Genomic DNA, 21,797 nt, shown 5'->3' on the forward strand with positions numbered 1-21,797 from the left:
CTTCTGCGCTCGCCCCAACAACGACTTTAAACGCTGGAGGGACGGGGAGGGGGGGGGGAACCAAACCAAGAACCCACTTCCTCTCGCTGCCACGTTTGAGGACACGCGCGGATGAAGTGGTCCAAGAGACGTGGGACACAGCCCGCGTCCAGCTGAGCTGGGGCGACACTGCTTGGAGCCCCGGGGCCTGCAGGGGTCACCTGCGCATCCCCGCCCCAGGCCCCAGCCGGTGCCCGCCAGGCGACACCTGGAGGGGGCGCGAGACCCACCTGGAAGTCCAGGGAGAGCCTGACGCCCCGCGGCACGTCCTCGTGGAAGCACTGCCTGGCGCTGTCCGGCAGCTCGAAGGTGAGCTCGGTGCCCTGCGGCCGCTCGGCCCGGAGCAGCAGCAGCAGCAGCGGCAGCAGCAGCGGCGGTGCGGACGCAAAGCCCATGGCGTCCGCTCCGGCAGCGGCGGCCGGGTGCGCCCTCCCCAGCTGGGCCTCCACACCCGGGGCCGCGCCGGGACCGACGTGGCGGGAGCCGACAGGGCGCGTACAGGGGGCGGGGCCGGGGCGGGGCCGGGGCGGGGCCTCCCGCCTCCCCGCCCTCTGCGCATGCGTGCGCACGGCCCCGCTGGAGGGGACACCCCGGTGCCCCGCTCTGCTCAGTGGGGCCCTGACACCCTGGGGCGTCCACTACACTTCCTTTGCACGTAAAAATGTCCTATTTCTTTAATTTTCTGAATCAAATTAACTGATTCTCGTCCTCCTCATTAATAAAGACAAGAAAGTCCATCCCAGGCCCGGGCTCCCCCAGCGCCGCTCCCTGAAGGTCCTAAGCAGCGCGCAGCGTTGGGGTCCAGGGAGCCTCGGGCCCTCACGCCCCCGCGCCCACGCAGCCCCGCCCCGGCCACGGTTTTCCCGCGGGAGGGAGCAGGTGCCTCTGCGGGAGCCCAGACTCGTAGATCTTTTCTCAGCCGCGGGGAAGGGATAAGGGCCCGGCCACCCTGAGGGTCACGCTGGCGGGGCCCCTTGTCTCTCCATCCACCACCGTTCTCTCCTCCACCCTCACAATCTCGCCTCAAAGGGTCTGCACACAGTATTGGCCTCCCTTCCCTGAAGACGCAAGTGGGGGAAAGACAAGCTCAAACGAGTCCCATTGTCTCTTTGTTAACAGAATGTGTTCCAAGGGTCTAGGGGAGGACCCCAGGGTAAGATTTGGGACGGGCCACAGAAGCAGGGCGTCTGGACGAAATCGGAGCCACAGGCCTCTGGAGTGTCAGAAACAAGGGGGATCTGGAGTTAGCTCGTTTGATACTTACTGCGCTCTCCCCGAGCAAGGGCTCAGAGAAACCAGCGGGTACCAACACTCATCGACGGAGACACAGGACCAAGGAGGACATCCAGCCACCCTTGCGTCCCAGCCAGCTGCACATGGCAGAGCCCTGGGGGAACCAAGCAGCAGGGGCAGAGGAAAGGAACTCGCTCTCCTCACGCTCATAGCACCATGCTCCTTTCCATGCTGTGCCTTAAAAAAAAAAGGGGGGGGGAGACAAATATAACACTTGTGTAACTGAAAATTATCTTTTGGGGGGCCGGCCCGGTGGCTCAGGCGGTTAGAGCTCCGTGCTCCTAACTCCAAAGGCTGCCGGTTCGATTCCCACATGGGCCAGTGGGCTCTCAACCACAAGGTTGCCAGTTCAATTCCTCGAGTCCCGCAAGGGATGGTGGGCTGCACCCCCTGCAACTAGCAACGGCAACTGGACCTGGAGCTGAGCTGCACCCTCCACAACTAAGACTGAAAGGACAACAACTTGACTTGGAAAAAAGGCCTGGAAGTACACACTGTTCCCCCAATAAAGTTCTGTTCCCCTTCCCCAATAAAATCTTTAAAAAACATTATTTTTTCAAATTATGTATGCATAAAATATTGGGTGTTTGCTAACATTGATGTTACAGGACAGTCATGTCAATCTCAACTTGAGGAAAGGTAACTTGCTTGCATAATTCAGATTCCACTAAGAAAAATGGGAAATACTTACTGTTGAGGATTGTAATCTATTTTTTCACTGACATACTAGAAGTATGTAAATAGCTCCATTACATGGATTGTGGTACGTCTTTGAGCACAACTACACTGTCAGCTTGAGACAAGGATATAATACTAGAGAAAACGCATGATACACGTGAGGTACCAACACATACATTTTGCAGGGTACCATTTGATTGGTGAAACTTTAAGAGAATCAACAATGGATTTAAACAAACAAAAGGTGGCTTTGGAATGTTTGGAAATTAAACCAAAGTTCCAGGCTTTACATTTCAGATTCACATTCTATAATATATTCCAATAAACATTCCAGAGCCTTAAGTAAGTGACTTATTAAAACTATAGTTTGCAGCTAAATTCTATAGGAACTTCAGGATTCCAAAAATAAAAGCTGATCTCTGACGTAGAAAGCATGGTTGAGTCTAAAATGTGCTTTTAAAAAGCATTCTTGTGAAGTTCACACGGAACAAATGCTTCTGTTCGCATTACGATGCCGCCTGGTGTGGCTGTGCTGCTTTGGGACAGTGTCATGCAGCTAATGCATTGGCAAGTGGTGGTGAAACAAGGCCCGACCCCGATGACTAGAGAAAGGCCAGTGTGAAGGGCATGACTGCTGGGTGCGGGCGGTGAGTGACACGAGGGACCCTGATGTGACACATTTGTGTGATGGACCGGCTATTCCGAATGGGCAAGCCATCACGGTTAGTGTCTCAGTGAAGCTAACTGCTAGGAATGTACCACATGCACTACACAGGATAAATCAGGCGTCCAAGTCTCAGCTAAGGGTTTAGAAAACGTCGATGCAGTGTTTTGCTATCCCCACCGTTAGCGTTAACTGGCACTAACAATAGTTGGCAAAGTACTTAAAAGGTGTCGTGTGTGCGTGCGGATTTCCTGAGCTGCCAAGAAGAACGGATGTCGTGTGGTTCTCTCTTTAACGCACTGAAGAGCTGCTTCTTTGCCTGTGACCACATCCACTTGGTAAGAGCTGTTAATAACTAAACGGTCCTGAGGGCATCTGGACCCTCTGCCCTCAACCAGGCTCACGAGCCCTCGATTTTCACTGTGTGCTTCTCCTTTTTTCTCGCCTTCCTGAAAAGTACAAGCGGCCACTAGCACTCGTGTCTGTGCGTTGGCCACGAATCCTAAAAGCTCGAGTCACGTATGGACTGGGCGTCTTACCACAGCACAGTGCGAATGGCCTGTAAGTTAGGGCCAGACCCACGCCGCCATGCAGCTCTGCTGTTCCTGACGCATTTCTACACGGTCACCCTCCTAGAGCACTGGCGATCAACCGGGGTGATGCTGCCGCAGGCGTGTGGCCACATCTGGAGACATCGCTGATGGTCCCAACAGGGGACGAGGCTACTAGGATCTAGCCGGTGGAGGCCAGAGACGCTGCTGAACAGCCTACCACGCCCAGGACGCTCCCGGGTGGGCCTCCTGCCCAGAACTCGGAGCCCGAGGCGGGGATACTGTCTTACCTCCCTCATCACCAGTGTGAAAACTGGAAAGTCGGATAAAGGAAAAGATGGACGTAGGGAGGCAGAGAAAAAGGAAAGTGGGAAGCAGCTGTGGATGGATTACTGGGTTGTCTTCTTATGGCTGGGGGTTTGCTTTATTGCACTTGCTGACCCAGAGCACGTTTCTATGACTTGGTAATGTCTTATTTCTGGCTACCCTCTGAATTTTGTTTTTCCTCTATTTTCTCAACTACTTCTAATATATGTAAACCTGGCATCGTGTGGATCTTTATAAATTGCTTTCAGTTCTCTGTGGAACAAAATGAAATATAATCAATGAACATTTATCAATTAACATATAAAACTGCTGTTTCTTTCATAAGTCAAAATGGTCAAAAAGAAGCCATCTGTTTCATATGGTTCAACCTGATGTGTGTTTACAGGGGCTTCTCTAAATACACTTTAGTGCTAGAATTGCTCCATAATCCAAGCTCTTGCAGATGTACCAGTCAAGGCGGAGGGGTTACAGGACACAGAGGCAGGAGACCTGGACGCGGCTCCTCGCTCTGCTCCGAGGTAGCTGACTAAGGGGCGGGGGTGGGGGGGAAGCATCATTTTGCTAATTAACAGAAGAACTCCAATTCGGCCTTACCTGAATGTTATAAGGATCAAATGATAGGCAAGGTGTGAACACTCCCCACAAAGTTCTGTAAAAATCTAAGCGATTATTATGTTGAATTAACCTCATCCAGAGTCCTGGCTCTGAGCGCCGCTCTGTGACCCAGGCCCCCATACATGCAGCTAGTGTTCACTGCCAATCCTCTTTCTCTTCCAATCACCTGCTCCCCACTTTCTCGCAGTTTGCTGCGTCTTCCCACATACGTGATCTCTTTGACCACCCTCCCCACACATTTCTGCAGAGGAAGCATTATTCTACTAATTTCATAGGTCTGAGCCTGAAGTTGAGACATGTTAAGTCATTTTGCCCAAGAGTACATGTTTAAAAGTGGCACAAGCTTTGATTCACACTCTGTTCTCAAGTTCAGAGCTATTTCACAGAAGGACCCTGCTCAGGTACCTCTTCCCACTACTGCAGCCTGGTGTGGACTTTAGGGACGCAGCTGTACCATTTGGTGGCTGCCTAACCTTGGGCAAGTTAGCCTCTTTTACTTTAATTTTTTCCTCTGTAAAACGAGGATGACCGCACACAAGTTTAGGATGCGCTGTAACGAGAAAATAACCCGTGCAGGGCGACCAGCGTGGGGCCCCCGCACATGATAAAGGCTCAATAAATGTCAGATTTTTAAGGAGTTTGGGCCCATCTCCCAAAATCCAGAAGGAAGCTTGGGGGTTACTTTTCTACTCCGCCTCTTCCTTCTGCAAGCAGCTAGAAGCGCATCAGAAACTGAGCTCTCCCTTCCCTTTTGCAATCCGAGGCCTTTCTCCTGGCCCCGGGGTGACGGGGTGCCAGAGCCCAGACAGCAGCCCTTACCGGACGCGCGGGGCGCTGTCCGACGTGCTGAACGCCGCGGGCTCCTGGCCATCCACTGCTGCTAGTGTCTGCGGGCAACTTGGAGAAGGCTGGGGAGGGGGTGGGGGTGACACAGGGCGGTAAGTGCTTCTTCCATCGTTTCCTGGAAATGCTCAGATCCTTACTCTTAACAATTGTGTGCATATTTTCAGGATCATAACCTCCCACTGCAGGTTCCTCATAGTTTTCTGCAGAATTTTAGACTTTCCTCCCCCTTCAGACACCTATCACTCAGCCCTGCTCGGCAACCATTTCTTACAAAACCTCAGGCTCAGCACCTCATCCCCAGGCATCAATGCAAACATTAAAAAACATTAAATCCGTTTTCCACTCCCATCTCCCACAGTTTCCTGTGATAAAAGCAGGCCCTCTCCCACCAGTCTCCCACTCCTGCCTGTGGCTACAGAGTATATTTACCTCTTGGGAGCTGGAGGGCCCACCCATGTGATCACTAGAGACCCCCGGGGTGTGCTTGCACACCACACAAGGCCCCGTGGGTCCAGGACAGGGCTAGTGTCATTTCTCCAAAAGCAAAGGCAGGGGTCACACGCTGCCCCCCACCCCACAACTGCGGGTTGGCTAGCACAGGGCACTGCCAGCCAGGGGTGCCTACCCTAGGCCTCGGGCCTGGTAAGGGCCTGGCCCCGAACTTCCTCAACGGTGGTCAATAAAACCTCTGCATCTGTTTCTTCAAACCACTCCTTGCTCCTCCAAGTTGCAATGGGAATAAGGGAGTTTTCAGCAGAGAAAAAGCACCAAAGAAAGGTAAGAAGTGTCCCCAGTTCTGGTTTGCTGGTCTCGGGCGTAGCCCCAGCCCTCTGGCTCCTTCTTTGGCTCTGCTGCCGAGGCGATGCTGCTGCCCATTGGCACCTACAAGACACGAGAGGGCTGTGTGCGTGTGTGCTGGGGAGGAAGAAGGAGGCGGTGGGGGTGGGAGGTCCCTGCCTGCAGCTACCCACAGGCCGCCTGCCCCCCAGCCCCCAGCTCTCGGACATGACTCGCTTCACAAGTAGCTCGAGTCTCTTAGAGCCCCCGAGGGTGGGCGCAGATATGCTAGTGACCAACCGTTGAGTCAGGGGCAGTGAGGGGACCCTCCCAAAGTCTGCACTGCAGGCCCCAGACTGACGCAGGGATCTGAACCCGAGCGCCTTTCCCCTTATCCTAGCTCTGCCTTCCTTGGGTTTCCTTCATAAAACCAACGCCCTCAGATCTCACGTCTGTCCCCAGTGAGGGAAGGAGAGGTGAGACAGCAGGTGAGGGCCCCAGTAACCCTGGGGGGACTGAGAGGGGGGAGAGGAGAGGGAGGGTCTGGTTATCGGTGCTGGTTTCTGGGTGGGTGTCCCTTAGCCCCTCTCCTACTCACTCCCAGGATTTCCCCTGAGGCCACTCACCAACTAATGTTTCCTTTGTAACAAAAGTACTTAGAGGCTGTTGCACATGATTTAAAGCAGCATCAGAGCGTTTTAGTGCCCCCCTCCACCCTAGCTTCTAGGCAACTCAACACCAAAACAAACAAACAACCCAATTAAAAAATGGGCAGAGAACACGAAGAGACCTATCTCCAAAGAGGACACACAGACGGCCAATAGACATGAAAAGATGTTCAATGTCACTGATCATCAGAGAAACACAAATAAAAACCACAATGAGATCCCACCTCACTCCTGTCAGAATGGTATAATCAATAAATCAACAACATCAAAGCAACAAACAAGTGTTGGCGAGGGTGTGGAGAAAAGGGAACCCTCAGGACCTGTTGGTGGGATTGCAGATTGGTGCAGCCACTGTGGAAAACAGTATGGAGGGTCCTCAAAAAATTAAAAGTAGAACTATATGACCAGCAATTCCACTCCTAGATATTTATCCAAAGAAATCCAAAACACTAGTTCAAACAAATACATGCATCTCTACGTTCACTGCAACGCTATCCACACTAGCCAAGATATGGAAACAACCAACATTCCCATCAACAGACAATTAGATAAACAAATTTGGTACATTTATACAATGGAGCATTACTCAGCTGTAAGAATGAAATCTTACCATTTGCAACAACGTGGAGGGACCTACACGCTAAGTGAAGTAAGTCAGACTCACAAAGACAAATACCGTATGATCTCTCTTACATGTGGAATCTAAAGAACAGAATAAATGAACAAACAAAACACAAATACACTCAGAGAAAAAAACTGATGGTTGCCAGAAAGGAGGGGGTTGGCAAGAGGGTGAAGGGATTAAAAAGTACAAAGTGGTCGTCAAGAAATAGTCACTGGGATGTGAAATACAGTACGGGGAATATAATCAATAACGTTGTAAAGATTACGTAGGGTGCCAGGTGGGCACTGGACTTATGGGGGGATCACTTCACAGGTTATAGAAAATGCCTAACCACTGCGCTGTACACCTGAAACTAACATAAAATGATACTGTCAACTATAATTTTGTGTGTGTGTGTGTGTGTGTGTGTGCGCGCGCGCACGCGCGGGATGTGAAGTACAGCACAAGGTATTGTAACAGCTGCGCACGGTGTCAGAGGGGCAGGGGACTTGGGGGGTTATCACTTTGTGAGGGGTGTAAAGGTCGAATCATGATGTTGTTTTGTACACCTGAAACTAATATAAAAAATAAAATTTAAAAATGTGTCCAGTTGAGAGGCAAATTTACGAGTTTTCTTCTTTGTCTGTGATGGTGTCTCATTTGTTACCTATGCCTCCTGTCGGCCATTTGGGGCCTTTCTCTTTTTCCTTAGTAAGACATCCAGCGTTTAGCTTTATCCTGTCTTGTCCTGTTGGGAAAACCACAGGGTCACAGCATCGTTTCCTGCCACATGTCTGCGGCCCCCTCCATCACGTCCGCCTGAAAACACTGGACTGAAGGCGCCCAGGCAGCACGCGTGCTAGTGGGACGGTCACCACCTCCCTTCCCACCCGTGCCAGAGCCTCCTGAGGAAATGGGTTTTATCTTTTTAGATGTAGAGAACTTTATAAAAATACGCAGCCAATATTTTGGCAAAAATAAATGTCCCTAAATAGACGCCCTACCCAGCCTCACTCATGGCCACCAGAGTTCCCCCAAAATGCCTGAAATAGAGTCGGTGCCAGCAGTTGCCCCAAGGAGCATCCTTGTTTAGCTAACCTGCTTAGAAGCTGTGAGTTGGTTCTTCTGGTCCTGTGAGAACCTGGAGTTTTAAAAATATATTTTTGTCTAGAATCCCTTCTCGTCTCCAAGAGGAGATTCATGATACGCACATTTCCAGGACTGGGGAGCACGGAGCTGACCTGTGTGTGGAGAGGCAGCCCGCCCAGCCCGCCCAGCCCAGCCACCCACCTGTTCCCATTTGCTCCCTCCAAATAGAGGTTTCAGAGTGAGGCGCATGGCAGACATGCTGCTTCTCAGCAGTGACGGAAACCCTGCTTTAAATTCTAGAAACTTCTGTCTCTGATGACACCTTTCAAATGTACCGTCGAAAGCTGCAATGCTGCCTTCGTCTGAACACAAGCGGCATGCTTCGCTGGTGTGTCTTCTCCGTCTGCTTCGTGGCGAGTTGGAGGAGCAGGAGGCTACATGGTCCTCTCCTCCCCCAGGCCCTGCGTGGAGTTCTTTTCACTACGCGTCTGACAGAGAGGCGTCAGGTTTCAGGAAAATTATAATTAAGCCTATAGTCAACTCTCATCCGATGGCACTAAACAAAGGAGGCTGGCACGAGGCACACTGTCTCTACGGGGGAAATATTTTTACATGAATATTTTGGTATTTGTGCGCGAGCTGGAGTTCACAGAGAGATGTAGGAGGCGCTGAATAGAAATCCACTTTGTAGTGATAATTTCCAAATGAAGATCGGCACAGGAACTGTCTGGAGTGGGAGGCAACGTCTGCTGTTCCAGAGCAGAGGTTTTCAAGGTGTAGGTGGGGAGAGTGAGAAAAGTGCGCACCGATGCTCCTCCGACAGGAATGAGGACAGCGCCTGTAGGTCTCCGGAGAGCAAGGGAACGCACCGGGCAGGAGGCTGCCAGGCAGCCCGCAGACGCCCAGCAGGGCCAGTGCCGACCCGCCGCTGCCAGCACGCCGCACACGCATCCCGGCGCGAGGGCTTGCAGAGCTTTTGTGCAGTTAGCGTCGTAGGTGACACAGTACGTGCACGTGGAGCCTGACAGGACTTATTCGGGGCAGACAGATGAGGCTAATCACACAAGCTCGGGACGCTGCAAAGAACGCTCACTTCACCCCACGCACATGGGCAGAGCACCTTTTCAGTTTCCTACAGCGTTCAGATGACTGTTCCTCACTCTGCCCTCAAGACAGGCCCCATCTTCTGTGGACGATGGAAGGGAAGTGCCAATTACAAAGCAGTGTTGTCAGCGCCATGATACCGACTAGACCGCTGAGCAAAGGAGCGGGAGGCAGGGCGGGGAGAGAAGTCAAGGAAGGCTTCCTGGAGGAAGGAAAACGAGCTGAGCAGGAAGGGGAGGTGGCACCACCACTGACACAGCTCAGTGGGCGCTGACAAGACACAAGCAGCTTGGAATTCTGGGAGCACCGAGTGCAGGGCAGGCAGTGCCGAGGGGCCCTGGTGCCCACCTACACGCCTAGCCCTGCCCTCGACGTGGTGATGGGAACCTGCTGGCCAGAGCGCCTGTGTCCTCGTGGCTCTGGCTCTGCACAGTCTCCGGCTTTCCTCCTCGGTGGCAGCTCCTTCCGGACTCTGCTGGGCCTCTTTCCCTGGCAGAAACTTACAAAAAGAAGAACCGTGGCTTTGTCCTCGCAGCTTGTCTCCAGGTCACATGTGGGGCCCCTCTCCTCCCTCTGGCCCTTTGCCCACCCTCCCCTCGCGGTGAGCACCCCTCCCGATCCGGGCGGTGTCCTCCTGGGGGTTACCTCGTGGGCTGAGCCCCTGCTCATTTTCCCCTCTCAGGCTGTGGCTGCAACGTTTGACCATTTACCATCAAGAGACGTCCCAGGGCATCACTGCGGTGCAAACATGGCTTCCGTGCCCCCCTGTGGGTGCCAGCACCTGGTGAGGAGAGTCAATCACCAGTGCCCCCGCTGGCTCCTTCTGTCCTGTGAGCGCGGAGCCCAAAGGCCCCGGCAGCAGCCACAGTCTGGACCTTCACGGACTCGGTCTCAGCCCTTGGGCATCATTCCTTCCACCCAAAGATCGAGAACTCTAATCCCAAATCCACACGTGTGGGAACAGGATACAGACACTCCCCCACGGGGGTCCCTCCACCCCTTGGTTCCCGGACCACATCACAGGGAGCCAGCAGGGTCTTTTGAGTAGAGAAATGGCAACTCCCAAGTAGCCACGTTGAGGACAGGTCATAGAGAAAAGTGTTTGAAGCAGGAGGACCAGTGACGAGGCTGTTCGAATTGCCCAAGCAGTGAGCCCAATAATGGGATATTATTAGCACCTGACATTTCCGTCAGCAGGAAAGCGAGTACTTGGCATCCAATTAGTGTGTCTGGTACATCAGGAGGCATCCTGGAAGTCAGGAGAGACATTTGTTAAGCTTTCCCTGAGCTCATGGAGGAGAAACAGTTACAGACCATCCCCAAAATAACCCAGCCAAGCTGGCGAGCTGTGGCGTGGCAGTACGTCAGCTAGATCAGCAGAGACACATAAATATGGCCACTCGAGGAAGCCAGCCAGGCAGGTAGATTTTCTGTCGCAGCCCCACTCAGAGTGGGAGCAAGGGTTCCCCTAGCCCTTCAGCTCAGCTTATTCCTGGATCCTAGGACATTCCCCACCCTGCCGGGAACGCAGGATGTGCACATGGGCGGCCGCCCTGCTCTGACAGCAAGACCGAGGACAGGATTAGGCTTCCGAACTCCTGATTATCAAAGCCCAAGGCTCAGAAGAAGCTCAGCAGCTGCCGAGTGGAACTGAAAAGCTTTGCAGGTGAGATCAGCGAACTATATACTGTCAGTGATCATCCATAATGATGACAAAGACGGCGGGCAACACTGACTGAGCGCTTCCTAAGAGCCAGGACACTGCCAAGGGACTTACACGCGTTCTCTTAGTTAATCCTCCCCAAAACACTGTACAGTAGGTATTACTGTCATCCCCTTTTCACCGGGAAAATTTGGCACAGAGACCTAAGTCACTTGCCCAAAGCCGCCCTGCAGATAAGTGGTGGTCCCGTCTTCCAAACAAGACACAGGGGGATGCCATACTCCGGCCAGCACGTGGCACCCACCTTGGGCACGATGCCAGAGCACTCTGTGAGGGCCGTGGCTACCTGCACCGTCCGGTGAGTCCTAGGAAGCAGCACATGTTCCAGAACGAGCCGTGTGAGCTGGACCTCAGTTCTTTCCCAGTTCCACGCTCCACGGGAACATGTGAAGTCCTTTCCGTGCCGGGCACACTCCCTATGCGGAACCCTCCCGGTACAACCACGCTCCACGGTGGTGACACACGATGCCAGCAGGCTCAGGGCTCTGAGACCACGACGGCCATTAGTTCTGGCTCATGCTGCACATCTACCCCAAGTCGGCAGGGGACCTGCTCCCACAGGCCGTCAGGAACCCAGGGGCCAGGTAACGGACCCTGTAGTCACTGTACGTCGCTGTCATCTGCAGAGAGAGAAAAGAGAACTTTACTGTGTCTTGCGTTGGCAGTTCAGAGTTCCAGCCTGGAAATGACACACGTCTTTTCCGTCCTCAACGGCCAGAACTAATCACATGATCCCATGTAATTGCTAGTGAGCTAGGAAGTGGTCTCACAAATGGGGGGTCCCAGAAACCTCTGGAGACCAGCACCAATGACCACTACGTGGTGGAAATGGGGTCCCCAGGGCCCGAGGGGGACATTATGGGAGGCAGGAGGGCAGGAGTTATGGAGCTGGAAGCTTATCCAATTCCGGAAGCCACGCTCTTAATCAAAATCTAGAAAGACACACACCAAAATGTCCACACAGTTACCCCCGGGGCGTAATGTACAGGACATTTTTCTGTTCTTCTTTATGCTTTTCTGTCTCTTCCATTATAATATTTCCACAATGAATCTGCATCTACTTTTATAAGCAGAAAAGGTAAGTGTTAATGGGAAGATAATTGGTGCATAATCATTATCTTCCCTTGGCAAGGTACTCACCTCCCCCCGCCCTCTTCAGACGGTCTCTCCTCCTTGCTCCTTTTCCCAAAACCTACCTGCAGAGAAGGCTCTAATCAAGTCCGTGACAAAGACCTGGCCTTACAGGTCCTCACATCTTACCCCTCCTGAGACGCTACCTGACGCCAGAAGCCTTACTGGAGGGCAGTGTTTCAGGTGCAGAAAAACCAAGTAACCCAAATAGACACCTCTCCAAAGAAGACATACAGGTGGGCAACGAGTCTTTGAAAAGAATCTCAATGTCGCGATTATCAGGGAAAAGCAAATCAAAACCACAACGAGATATCGCCTCACACGTCAGAATGACCATTATAAAAAAATAAGTACAAGCAGAAAATAAGTGTTGGCTACGATGTGGAGAAACTGGAGGGAGCCCTTGTGCCGCGTTGGTGGAAATGTCAAATGATGCAGCTGTCCTGGGAGAGCACGGAGGTCCCTCAAAAACTGAAAAATAGAACCACTGTATGATCCAGGAGCCCCACTCCTGGGTTATTTACCCAACAGACTTGAAAGCAGGGCCTCAAAGACACACTCGCACACCCACAGCCACAGCAGCACTACTCACAGCAGCTAAAAGGTGGAAGCAGCCGCCCAAGTGTCCGGCTATGGATGGACGAACAAACCAGATCACTGTCTGCTCGGGACACCCTCTCTCCTCAGTCTCCACGGCAGGGGGCTCTTAGGCATTTGTCTCCCCAGTAGCCAGCGAGGACCAGCTCACAGGAGGTGCTCAGTGAGTGTTTCTGGAACCAATGGCTGCACGAGCGATGAAACGACTGAATGGGCGGACGGGTGAATGCATGAAGGAATGGACCAGAAATAGCACCAATTTTCCTATCACGTTCCCACCACACGAAGGCGCTGGCTCCACACTTAGGTGTCGGAGCAGAGACGGGTCTGCTCTGAAAGCTTCGGTGACAAACCTCACGACAGGCCTGAGTAAAGCCGGCTGTGCTTTCCCAGAATCCTCACAGAAACAGGCTTCACGTGCCCACCCTCTCGTGTCCGACGGGGACACTGCACTGCGGCTGGCTTGGGCTTCTTCTTTTGCTGGCTCAGCTGTTTTCTAGAACAGACTGGGCAGGGCGTCTGCGTAGGGACACAGGGTTCGATTGGGGGTGTCTACGAAAAAACATCCAGCCTAAGAGAAAGCGTGTAAGTTTATTTGAGCCAAACTGACAACTGCTGGTAAGCAAAGTCTCAACAGATCCAGAAAACGCTCCAGAAAACAGCCATTTTGTAACTTATTTTATACATTAGAATCAAAGGAGGAAGGTTACATGAAATCCACTGGTTGTAGATTAAGAGGGTGGGAGAAAGCAAAGCGGGAAATCTCTGGGATTGGATAAAAAGCAAAATGGAGAGACACCCATTTCTTTTACACAGGTGGGTACAGGATAGTTAATAGCATTTTACAGCGCATAGAGATGGTATTTGGGAAACAAGGTAACAATGAGAGATTTTGTAGTTTCCTGCTCTGGTGTGGTGGGTTGTGCCCCCTGGAGGGTCCGGAAAAAGGGATGCCTCTGACATTCCAAGGGCTTGTGGTCTTAGATGCAAAAAGAGAACAGACAGGCTCACTTAAGTACAGACTGACCTTTGTCAAAGAAGCTGCAGGCCAAGGATGTCACTTCCCCCCAGGGCCACCTTAGTTAGTTTTAATGCTCTCGCCACCCTGTGTGGTTACTTTGTCTCCTGAGCTCGTGGCCTTGTTTCTATCCACAGGGGTTAGTTCCACTCTCCTAGCCTTGAAGGGAAAGCCCTCGACTTCGCACAGCCCTGTCCCCAGCTGAGTTTCTTGCCAGGCCCAAGAGGCTCCCAGCAATGTCAGCTGAGCAAACACTGGGGGGCCGCGAGGGGGGGCAGGCAGCACATCCCACTGGGCGAACACTGAGGGGCCGCGAGGGGGGGCAGGCAGCACATCCCACTGGGCGAACACTGAGGGGCCGCGAGGGGGGCAGGCAGCACGTCCCACTGGGCGCTGTGCCCCGGCCTCTGCAGCCAGAGCACATGTCGCCTCATCTGAGCTTGCTCCGTCTTCCAGCCCCTTCAGGCAGGTAACGGCTGGGGCCCAGGTGCCGAGGGACAGATGCCGAGGCGGCCCTGTCGCTGGGGTGCTCTTTCTGGTCAGCAGACTGCCTGGCGTTGCGGGGCCGTGGAAAGGGCACAGGATTAGTTCAGTGATACTAACCGTCCACCTGCCCCAGGGGCGCGGGTTCTGCGCTAAAAGCTGAGCATCTGGAGGTCAGCTGGAGCCCGGCCCTCCTGAAGCTCCCTCCTGCGGAGCTGGCAGACAGACACACAGCCACCCCCCTGCAGGGACGTGGGTGCTGCAGCAGGGGGCGCCGTGCTCAGGCAGGGAAGGCAGCCCGCACGCCGTCCTGTGATGGGGCGGGGACGGAGACTTCTGTGAGCTTTGCTTTGCTCTTCAGTAAAGAAGTACAGACCGAATAAAGCAGACGACGTGCAAGCAGCTGTGAAAGGTGCAGTAACAGACGTCACTGCCAACTGCTCTCTCTCAGCCTCGAGTGAGTATCAGTGGCTGCGGAAAAGAGAGGGTCCTTCACCCAAATGCAAATCAAGCCAGTTCACCCAGACGGGGTGAGGGTGGGGCAGGAGTGGTCTGGGCGCTGAGCTGCTCAGCTCTGCCTGCAGGACGAAGGGCATTTCCTGCCACTGCCCCTGCTGTCCCCTTCTTCCTGCATCCATAAAGATGAAGACATTCCTCTCCAGGGCTTTCATGTCCAGGCTGCGAGCCTGGCTCCTGAGAAAGCCCAGGCTTCCTCCTCCTGTGACTCGAACCCAGGCAGCTCTGTGTGCTCCAAACAAGCCTGCATTCCCCTTAAAGCCCTGGAATCGCTAACTCACTTCAAAATCTGCAGCCTCAGGCGTTTCCAGCCAGAAGTAAGCCTGCTTTTCATGGGCCATCAGGCAGCAGCCCAGGACAGGAAAGAAGGGGGCTCCTGGCGGCCCCGCTGGGTCTCGGCACTGAGGCCTGGGGGACGCACCCAGGCCAGGGGAGGAGCTGCGTGGCACAGGAAGGGCAGCTCTACTCTGCAAATGGGGAAACTGAGTCTGAGCACAGCGCTGGAGCTCGTGGGTTGAAACGAGACCTGCTGACTCACAGCCGAGCAGACCCCTCACCACCTGTGGCTGAGGGGGCCTCTGCCGCATGCTGGGGGGTGCAGAAGGTGAGGCTGTCCCAAGGGGCGGGACACGCCCGCCCGCCCAGGCACTCTGCTCCTCGTGGGGATGCAATCCACCAGCCTCACTCGCTAAAGCCTGCGTGTCATGGACGTGGGGCTGTCTGATTCCACACCCAGGCCTGGGGGCCTTTACTCAGCAAACACACCTTGGGAGCCGCCCCCTTCCTGTGCCAGGGATTTGGGGTGAGGCGAGTCACCAAAGCCCTCCCCGTGCCCTGCCAGTCCGTGCAGGGTGAGTGGGAGAAGGCGCGTGGACCCCGGACCTGGAAAAGGTGGACTTAGTCTTTCCATTTCTAAGCTGCGCGTCCTGGGGCAGGTGACCTGCTCTGGATTGTAGTGTCTTCATGTCAAACACGCTTGTGGCCCTAAAGCCTGCCTCTCATGGCTGGGGTTCTGTAGGTGAAAAGGTCGGCTCCCCCTCTGAGCCTGGCACTGCATCTGTATATTGGGGTCCGACGTCTGCTCAGGCAGTGCAGTGTCGCCATCAGGGTCTGACGGTCCTGGGCTCCCACGCTGACTGGGCCCCAGTGTGCCTGTGTCCCCAGCTATACGCGGGAGATGACGACGGTGGCACTTAGCCCACACTGTGAGTGGGACCGTTAAAAGACAGAATTAAAAGTTGTTAATATTTTAAAAGTAAAGGCTTTGCAGAGATGGTCGCAGGAAGCCCTCAGTAACCGTGAGCCATACTCTTGACCCTTACTATTCTCACACCCCTAAGGGTGATACAAGGTGTCTCTGGGCCAATGAAATCAACAAAAGCTGGGAACACGCTCATAGCGCAGACAGTTAGAAGCGACTGTGAAAACAAACCACAACCTTTGGAGACTCGACTGCAAACATGCTGTTTTTGTTGTTGTTCTGAGCCCTACAGTCTCGCCACGTGACCACACGCCACAAGGGAGGGTGGGGGCTCTCCGCCGGCACCCCCGCTGTGCACCCTGCCCCCCAGCTCTGCCCCTCCCAGCAGCCACTGCCTGCCCACCCCCAGCCCCCCGGGGTCGCTCTCCGCACTCTTGGACCCGGAGCGGAGACCTTCAGGACTGAGCCACCTTCAGGAATTGCACCCTCGTGAAAGAACCAGGGACCTCAGCCGCCTCTTAGGGCAGGAAGGGCTGTGAGGGGACATCATGCACCCACTGCCCCAGGTTCCATTTTACATAAAAGGAAACTGAGGCATAATACAGGTGGAAGACGTCTCTAGAGCCCTAACGAGAGCAAGGACCCAGTCAGGGCAGGACACAGGCACTCAGATGGCCGCACTCGTCGGAGGACATGGCAGAGGTGCACGGGGGTCACCTGGGCACAGGGGCAGTGCCGCCCACAGCTGTGAACTCACTCTCGAGGGGCAGCCCCAGGCATCCAGGCCAGGCCGCCGGGCTGCACGGACGCCCACGGCAACGCGACAGCCCACAGCTCACGTCCCTTCTGCGCTGGTCCCAGCCGACTCTTTCCGGAGGCCGCTGTCATCATTCAAAACTCCCAGATGACTGCAATGTGCAGCTAAGGTGGAGAGCCTCTGTTTGAACGTAGTGTTTTAATTTACCTTTAAAACTCTACTCACTCTTTAAAGAAAATCATTATACTTCACTATAGCAAGAAAAAAAAAGTACCTGTTCAGTTGAGATGCAGCCCATTGCTAGTTAATTCACGTTCACATTCCAGAAAATACACGTGTTTGTAGCTGTGAGAATATTAACCCGTGAATTTGTCCTTACGCACAGGTGTAGTTACCCCCACTTAGGTGTCACTCAATTCCCGTCATTTGCCAATTCAACAGGAATGTATTGAGCTTGCTTTAGTCACGTATGAGCGTAAAGCATCATTCTGAATCAAGACCACAGTAAATAAGCATCTTTAACACATAGAAAGAACAGTGTCTCGAAATGCTCTGCCTTAAATTATGGTCCCTATAAACTGAGTTTGGTGAGTTTCTGTCATTTGCTGAGGAAAATGTCTGGGATGGAACTTTCACCTGAATCAGATGGAAATTCCACTTTTTTAAAAAAGTCAGATGGCCTAAAATTCCAAAGCCCTTTCGCCTCTTTCTTCACCTTGCAGCTATTACGAGGAAGCCTCAGGAATAAGCACGTCCAGCCACCCCCTCCTGGGGGAGACGCTACACCGCCCCAGAGAGAATTCTGAGTAAGTGAAGTGCAAGCACCTCCCTGAGCAGCACGCCCAGGGCTGGCAGCAGACCAGGCGCCCCCACGCCGAAGCCACCACACGTCCCTCTCCAGACCCTGCTGTCCGTGGGCACCCAGCGCGGGAGCACCAGGTTCCCCGACGCGGACACGCAGGGGCCCCTCCCCCCGCGGGGTTCCGGAGGCCGCGAGTGTCAATCACCGGCCCTTATCAGTTCTCCGTCCAACACTTAGAGTCGCAAAGCTGGCTGGAAAAGTGATAAGTGCATGTGACTGGCTGCTGAGCACGTTTTCATGGACTTTGCAGGACATGATGAAAACTGACATTTGACTTCCTGGCATCAACGTCCCCTTGAGCTTCTCTGCAGCCCCTCCCCTCCCCCCAAATTCTCTCCATGCTGCTCTCTCCCCTTAGCTGCTCTGGTCTGCTCCTGACTCTCTCCTTCTGACATTTGTCTCTGCGTGCAGAAATGGAGACATGTAGCCCTGGAGAGCTACAGAACGTACTGGATTCTTTGCCTTTTCTAAATAAAAATCAATTACAATTTTAAATTAATTTGAACTCTAAAATCAATAAATAAACCAAAGTTAGCAAAGTCTTTACCAACAGCTCCCGCAGGCCCGCTCCTCCTGGCTCTGCTCTGAGCGCACACCCACATTCCATTCATAAGGTCCCCACCGAGTCTCCTCCCCCAGCTGGGATTGGTCCTGGGGTGCGGCCCCAGGCCAGGAAGTGTCCACTGCGCTGTGTGGCCTGCAGGCCTCCAGGAAGTGGCTTCTTGGGAGTGACCAGACCCACGGCCCTGTCATGTGGGGTCTCCCCTCTGACTGCTGACCTTCTATACCGACACAGAGTCACTGGAAACCCAAGTCTGTTGACATGGCTTCCGCTGTGGAGACCGTAACACGATTCTGTACATCAGGACGAAACCAAAGAGAAATCCCCCAGATTTCAGGAATGGGTTTCCATAAAGTAGAGCATCCATTTGGTGTCCCTCCTCTGCCTGCCACTCATTTCCTGGCTGTGGAGCCTTGAGGAAATTACAGAATCTCTCTGAGCTTGGTGCCTGATCTATAAACAGAGACCGTTAACACCTCGCTCCCAGGATTGCGTGAGAACTGAAAGGCATGGAAAGTGCTTTTGCTTAGATGGGGGTACAAATCCCACGTCAGCTACTTTCTGGTTCTGCAGCCTTCAACGGGTCTCTTAAACTCTCTAAACCTCAGCTCTTCTTCTGCAAAATGGGGATTATACTAGCTCTTCAAAGGGTTGTTCTGAGGATGCAAACAGATATTTGGTGTACAGTTGAGAGAACGGCCTTTGCAGCTAATTGGCCTGGATTTAAATCCTGACTTTGTCATTTACTGGCACTAAGTCACGCAGCCTCTCGGGGTCTCACTGTCCACATGTGCAGAGTGGCTGTGACCACCTGACGGTCCTATGTCACAGGGTGTGCGGCGGCTGTAAAAGGCGCTAAGCACAGAGAAGTCAACAGCCGTGGCGCTGGCATCATTAACGGCCACTACAATCACGGCAGTGACCCAGGAGACGCCCAGCAGAGGCAGCTGTTTCAGCTAATGCTCCAAAAGGTGCCTGGGCCACTTGGATGGGCTTCTCCTCCATCGCATCCAGTCAAGAGGCACCGGTGAGCCACAGGCCTGGAAACCAGCCCTCCCCCCGGGACCCAGAGCGGATAGTCTTCAGGTGAAGGATCAAGGGCTCAGAAAAGCAAGTGGCGTCCGGGGCTGTGGCCAGAGGAGCAATAGAGCAGGTCTCAGGGCTTGAAGAGGTGAGCGCTTTGACCTTCAAGGTTCCAGGGGCGTGAGAGGAAGGGCGGCCCGGCCTGTGGCGCCCGGGCTCAGCCTCTCCAGGAGGCTGTGGTGACAAGTACCTGTTCCTGTTTGGTCCAGCCCCTTGCTTTACACATGGGAGACAGAGCCCAGGGTGAGACGGGCCCAAAGCCCGCAGACGCGGCTCGCTTGTCTCTGACCCTCCCTCACATCTTGTCTATGATACACATCAGAAAGCTGGTGTTTGCAGAGGAGACAGGAGGCCCGAGCCTGAGGGGAGGGGAACCTGGTAACTCACCCACCACGGGACCTCAGAGCCCCATCAGCACCCCTCAAGGACCCAGACTGTGACAGAAGAGAAATGCAATGGCTCATTTCTTTGTCCATGAAAGCTCTGTCCTGTTTCACGGCTCCCACAGCCCTGTTTTCTCCACAGGGGCCTCGGTCGCCGCCAACACGAATGGGAGCTTGGAAACTGGACCATAGCTCTGGGGCGCTGAAACCCGGAGAGCCTAAAGGCACGGTGTTTCCTTGTCTCCTCCACACCCACGGGAAAGCTACGGCCCCGCAGGTACACAGGCCCAGCTTCACACGCTCCCCTCTCATCCTGCGTCCCGAGGCCAGACGACTGTCCACATCTGGGTGTTTAGATTGCTTCAGATGTGTATTTCTTACAGCCTCTCCAGTGAATTCATCTGCATGAGGCTTTTTCATTACGATTCAATTCCTCCAACAGGCACTGAAGAGACCATTTATTGCCAGGGACTGCTCTGGATTTGGGGATCAAGGAATGAATTCAGTCTCTGAACTCAAGGAAATGAGAAGTCATAGCTGATACGGAACCACACGCTGAAGGGGAAGGGGGTCATTTACTCCCTCTGCGGGGGCCTGAGGTGAGCTGACAGTGGACCCCTTCCCAGCAGCAGGAGGGCAGGGGCTGACGGGGAGGGAGCAGCTTATGCAGACAGGAAGCTGTGATGCAGGGGCCTGGTGTGAGGGAGGCTGGAGGGGCGAGGCCAGGGCCGCCACAGCACGGGGACAGCAGGGTCACAGAGGGCTTGTCCCATGGGAGCGGGACGCCCTGCGTGCTAAGGAAAGCACGGCTGATTGGAGCTAACAAGGGGCCAAAGGTTTGAAGAGAAGGCAGCAGACACCCTTCGGGCAGCTGCTCAGTGCAGGCAGAGGTGCTAGAGGGGATTAATGCGGTGGCGGTGGGCACGGTGCCCTTTCCTTTCGTGTAAAACTGAACACATTCTTTAAATAACTAAATAACGCGAGTCGTGACATGTGTGTCTGGGTAGAGGCTGCACTCAGCTCATCTTTCTATATGATTTCATCTAATCCTCTCTCTCAACAACCCTGAGCAGCAGCATGTGGGGGCTGGGGGGCTCCTCCCTCCCTGGGGGCAGTAAGGGTCATGGAAAGCAACCCAGGCAACAGAATGTCCACTCATAAAACTGTCCCGGGAGAACGAGCTCCACCATTCTCCGCTCCAAGGTCCCGTCCAGAACAAAAGGCCACCAAGCAGCTAATGGGAGACAATGACATGGCAACCGCTGGTTCGCTGACACTGGTCACAGCTATGCCACCTGTGCCACGCCCGGGGCACCCCGGGGCCCTTTCTGCATTGGCCTGCCCCACAGCCAGCTCACCCCAGGCCGGCCGCCTTCCCTGGCTAGGTCAGAAGACAATGCACTGCTTTGACCCAACTCAAACTCAGCATCAGCATGGCTTTTGTTACTAAACTGTCACCGACACCAGGAGGGGGACCCCTAACCAGGCGTCTGGGGGGCCACCTGTGCAATATCATCTTAGCTGGACCCTCTCTCCGCAAAGTGAAACACAGGCTGCCCCCTGGCTCGCTAGCTCTGTGGCCCCGGAACGGAAACCCTCTCCAGTGCCCCTCTCTTCTTCTTCTTGTGCCTCCATGACTTTTTACCAAAACACGTTAAAAAACCAGTAACGTACATATCAGTGAAACTCTAAATATAAACCATCTAAAATTAACTTTTATGTATTATTTGACTCGAGTTTCCCCACTTCCAATAAAACACATTTTCTTAGGGACCAGTTGGGTAGTCAAAGTATCACCATCCTCTTTTTATGGAATAAAAAAACAGATTCAGAGAGGTTAAGCAACTTGTCCAGGGCTTCACAGCTCATTGGTATTAGATCCTAGATATTTCTGTTTCCATCCGATGTCCCCTACATCACCCTCCCTTTCTAAGGGCACGACCAAGGGAGTGGGCATAGCCTTCAACACCTCTGACAAATGCCAAGTCACGCATAACCTTTAAAACGACTGACTGTTCACTAGCCCAGAAACCAAAGGTCACTCATGCGCGGGAGGCAGCCCTGGCAGGGAAGCAGAGGAACTGCTGAGATGTGGCCACACCTGCCCGTCTCCCACGGGCATCCCACCCCAAACTTCCCACCCAGTGCTTTCTGTAATCCCTCGGGGCTTCGGGTGCCTCCCGTGGATTATGAAACCCTGACCTTCCAGTTCTCTGGCTGGGTGCT

At 53.8% G+C, this 21,797-nt stretch overlaps 1 long non-coding RNA gene across 1 annotated transcript in view; it reads right to left on the bottom strand.

Moving 5' to 3' along the window:
• Positions 1 to 8,357: 8,357 nt before the first annotated feature.
• LOC141568081 (uncharacterized) overlaps positions 8,358 to 21,797 on the bottom strand; it is a 91,692-nt gene continuing 78,252 nt past the window's right edge. The window contains exons 7-9 of the long non-coding RNA XR_012491087.1: positions 10,434 to 10,504; positions 9,901 to 10,036; positions 8,358 to 9,754 (exon numbers count right to left, since the gene is read on the bottom strand). This is a non-coding gene — a long non-coding RNA (uncharacterized LOC141568081). The remainder of the gene's footprint in view (positions 9,755 to 9,900; positions 10,037 to 10,433; positions 10,505 to 21,797) is intronic.

This window comes from Rhinolophus sinicus, linkage group LG13, assembly GCF_036562045.2.
Source record: "Rhinolophus sinicus isolate RSC01 linkage group LG13, ASM3656204v1, whole genome shotgun sequence".
Taxonomy (NCBI): Eukaryota; Metazoa; Chordata; class Mammalia; order Chiroptera; family Rhinolophidae; genus Rhinolophus; species Rhinolophus sinicus.